General features: G+C 32.3%; 1 non-coding gene across 1 annotated transcript; it reads left to right on the top strand.

Annotated features, from left to right (window-relative positions):
• The first annotated feature begins 4,423 nt into the window (after window positions 1–4,423).
• LOC112208478 (small nucleolar RNA SNORA72) lies at window positions 4,424–4,555 on the top strand. Its single transcript, XR_002942956.1, has one exon. It is a non-coding gene; the product is annotated as a small nucleolar RNA SNORA72 (small nucleolar RNA).
• The last annotated feature ends 266 nt before the right edge of the window (window positions 4,556–4,821 follow it).

Genomic DNA, 4,821 nt, shown 5'->3' on the forward strand with positions numbered 1-4,821 from the left:
CTGATCTTTGACAAAGTCAACAATAACAAACAATAGGGAAAGGACACCCTATTCAAAACATGGTGCTGGGATAACTGGCTAGCCATATACAGAAGAATGAAACTGGACCCCTTCCTTTCACCAAATACAAAAATTAACTCAAGATGGATTAAAGACTTAAATGAAAGACCAAGAACAGATGGTGGCAAGGTTACAGAGGTAAAGGAACACGTACACTGCTGGTGGAAATTTAAATTAGCTTAGCCACTGTGGAAAGCCCTTTAAAGATTTCTCAAAGAACTTAAAAATTATCATTTTATCCAGCAATTTTACTACTGCATATATACCCAAAGAAAAATAAATTGTTCTACCAAAAAGACACATGCACTAATATGTTCATTGCAACATTATTCACAATAGCAAAAAGAGATTCAACTGAAGTACCCATCAATGATGGACTGAATAAAGAAAATGTGAAATATACATACATACACACACACACACACGCGTGCGCACGCACACACACACACACACTAAGCAGCCATAAAAAAAGACCAAAATTATTTTCTTTGCAGAAATATGAATGCAGCTGGAGGCCATTATCCTAAGCAAACTAATGCAGATATGGAAAACCAAATACCACGTTCTCACTCACAAGTGGGAGCTAAACATTGAGTACACATGGACACAAAGATGGAAACAATATACACTGGGGACTGCTTGAGAAGCGAGAATGGGAAGCGGGTATGGGTTGGAAGGCTACCTATGGGGTACTATGCTCACTAGCTGTGTAATGAGATCACTTGTACACCAAGCCCTAGCAACATACAGTTTACCCTTGTAACAAACCTGCATGTGTTCCTCTGGATCCTAAAAGTAGAAGAAAAAAATTAAGAAAAAAAAAACAAATAATAGATAAGTTGGACTTAACTATAGTTAATTTTATTTCCCATGCATGAAATGCTCTCAAGAGAGTGAACAGACAAGCCCCATACTGGGGGAAAATATTTGAAAAAGACATAGTTGATAAAGGACTATTATTCAAAATATACAAAGAGCACTTAAACTTCAACATAAGAAAACAAAACAAAACAAAACTTAAAAATAGGCCAAATACTTAACAGACCTTACCAAACAAGATATGCAGATGGAAAATAAGCATATGAAAACATGCTCCACATCAAATATCATAAGGGAAATGCAAATTAAAACAATGAGATACCACTACATACTTATTAGAATGGCCAAATTCAAAGCACTGACAACACCAAATGCTGATGAGGATGTGAAGTGACAGGACTCTAATTTATTACTGTTAGAAATGGAAAATGGTACAGTCACTTTGAGAGGTAGTTTGATGTTTTGTTTTCTTTTTAAATATAACTAAGCATACTTTTATAATAGGATTCAGCAATCATGCTTCCAAAGGAGTTGGAATTTACCCAAAAGAGTAAAAATCTTATGTGCACAGGTGTTTACATCATCATTAATCATAATTGCCAAAACTTGGAAGGAACCGCAATGTCCCTATTTAGTTCAATGGATAAATAATCTGTGATACATCCAGAAAATGGAACATTATTCTACAATAAAAGAAATGGGTTATCAAACCATGAAAAGACATGGCAATTACTTAAATGCGTGCTACTATATGAAATAAGGCGACCTAAAAAGGCTACGTACTGTAGAATTCCAACTATATGACATTGTTGAAAAGGCAAATGTATAGAGACAGTAAAATGATCAGTGGTTGCCAAGGCATACAGAGGAGGGAGGGATGAATAGGCAGAGTATGGAAGATTATTAGGGCTGTGAAACTACCACAATAATACTATAATTATGGATTTTTATCGTTATACATTTGTCCAAACTCATAGAACAAACAACAACAAGAGTGAACCTTCATATAAACTATGGACTTTGCGTGATAATGATGTGTCAATGTAGGTTTATCAGTTGTAACTAATGTATCACTTTGGTGCGGGATGGTCATAATGGGAGAGGCTAGGAATGTGTAGGGGCAGGAAGTATATGAGAAATCCCTGTACCTTCCTCTCAATTTTGCTGTGAACCTAAAACTACTCTACACAACAACAACAAAACCTTTTAAAAAAAGACATAGAACATCTCATCACCATATACATATTTTTGCACTCCTTTTCAATACATGCCACCACTACTACCCTCATCCTTGCTTGCCTAGAGGTAATCTCTATTCTGATTTCTATAAACTTTAATTAGTTTATGTTGTTGTTGAACTTTATATAAATGAAATCATATACTGCAAAAAGAAGATGCTTGCCTAATCCATAGTTACAAAAATTTTCTCATATGATACCTTTCAGAAGTTTTACTTTAGTTTTAAAATTTAGATCTTTGGTTTATTTTGAATTAATTTTTGCATTGTGCAAGTTATGAAACATTTGTTTTATTATTGCTGTATGTGAATATCTAATTGTTTTATTTGTTGAAAAGTTTATCCTTTCTTTACTGAATTGATTTAGCATTTTTCTTGAATGCTAAACAATTGACTATCTATGCATGAGTCTACTTCTTGTCATATAATTTTATTCTATTGACCTATTTTTGTGTCTCTTAATGCAGTACTATATTTATTACCACAGTTTCATAATAGCAGGTCTTGAAATCAGATGGTATAAGTTCTCTAATTTGTTTCTTCTTTTTTCAGTATATTTTGACTATTGACATCTTAACAATATTACAGTTTTTGATTCAGGAACCTGGCATAACTCACCAATAATTTTAGTATTCCTTAATTTCTCTTAGTAATATTTTTGTACATTAGTGGTTGCTTTAGTGTTTATAATATATGTATTTAATTCAACACAATCTATTTTCAGTTGATATTATACTATTTCACATATAAGAACCTAACAACTAAATATTTCTATTTTTCCTCTCAGCCTTTGTGTTATTGTCATACAATTTATTTCACATATGTTATAAACACCACAATATATTGTAAAAAATTATTTACACTGTCAGTTATCTTTCAAAGGCACTAAAATAATAATAAAAAGAAACTTTTTTGTATTTACCCACATACCTACCATTTCCAGTGTTCTTTAATCCTTTTGTGGATCCAGATTTCCATCTGGTGTCATTTTCCTTCTCTCTGAAGGACTTTCTTAATATTTGCTTGTTTTAGACATCTGATGGTGATGAATTATTTAAGATTTTATATATATTTTGAAAGTCTATTTCATCTTGGTTTTCAAGGATGATTTTATTAGGTATAGAATTTTGGATCCACAGGTTTCTTTTATTTTTTCATGTTTTGTTTTATTTTGTCTCCCCTTTTTATACTTTAAAGATATTGTTCTACTGTTTTCTGGATAGTCTTTTCTCCCAAAAGAAATCCGCTGTCATTATTTTCATTGTCTTCTGTATTTTCTGTGTCTTTTTTGTCTAGTCGCTATTAAGGCTGGCCTGCTTTCTTTTTCTTTCTCTCTCTCTTTCTCCTTTCTTTTCTTTTGTTTCCTATCTCTCTTTTCATCTATCTATATATCTATATATCTTTTTTCACCTATCATTACTAATTAGAGTGATTTTTTTTTTTGGCTATGGCTTTCTAAACTGTATAAGTATTCTTAATTAAAATCTTAACTCCTTTTAATTTAAGCCAATGATTGCATGTATTTTTCCCCAAAGTCTTAACCAAAGCAGGAAAAAAAAAAAAAAACCTATTTAAATTTGCTGTCTTATTTGTTTGTTTGTTTTACTGGCGTGTGTGTATGTGCGTGTGTGTGTATGTGCGCGCGTGTGTGTGTGTGTGTGTGTGTGTATTTCTAGCCTGTGTTTGTACTGGAGATGTAGTAGCTTAAAGGTGTTGGATGTATGTGAGGATTCTGTCGGTCCACCACGACCTTTTCCTCCTTTCTCCAGGTGATGATTAATACTCACAGTTTTGGATTTCTGGTATCATCATATATCTTAGAACAGATGTGGCTTCAGTTCTTGCTTATCACTTTGGTGTCAGCTTTCTTTTTGTTTTGGCCCTCTTTGGATTTTCCTTTAGCCTCTTGAGAGCTCTCCTATGCATTTAAAGATATAGTTTATCCTGCATTCCTAGGTGTTTAATACTGCATAGTTTTTCAGAACATCAAGGCTGTCATATTGCCAGAACAATTCTAAGTGACAGTTTTAAAGATATCATTTACATTATTCACTTCAGTGTAATTGTTATTATTTTTATCATGAATCTAAAGAACAAAAATTGTCTAGAACTTATCCTGGTTATAAACTCTTCTTCACAAAGCATTAGTGAAATTGATGTATCTTAATTTAGGTGATACCAAATAATTATTTTTATTGATATTCTTTCCCACCAATTGAATTAAGCATTTCTTCTGACATTAGTATCCTATCTTGTATCAATAAATGTTTAGTTGTTTTTCTAACATTCAAAGAGTTATCATATTTTCTGTGAATATTCTCTGTGTTCTGATTATGTGAGAGCCAGGACAGGCTAAACATTTGCTACATTAAGACCATGCATGTGTACCCAGATGTAGCCCATTCCCTAGCTCTGGTCTTATAAATGCTGGTGATAAACCAGACAAAAGAAAAAATGAGTTATCATATTTTTAAAATGTTTCTTGTGATGACATGCAATATCTTAGATAAAAAATAAAATAACAAATAATGAATGTCTGTCTTAGCAACATGTTAAAATGAATGTTTAAGACACAGTTGATACTAATTAAGAAATTAGGAAGTTAATTGCTCAGAATAATATTGGTTATCCTAGAAAATACATTTTCAACAGAAGCAAAATTTGGCAATACCAATTTTGAAGTATTCACTGGACATGACATGGTT

This window comes from Pan troglodytes, chromosome 13 (genome assembly GCF_028858775.2).
Source record: "Pan troglodytes isolate AG18354 chromosome 13, NHGRI_mPanTro3-v2.0_pri, whole genome shotgun sequence".
NCBI lineage: Eukaryota > Metazoa > Chordata > Mammalia > Primates > Hominidae > Pan > Pan troglodytes.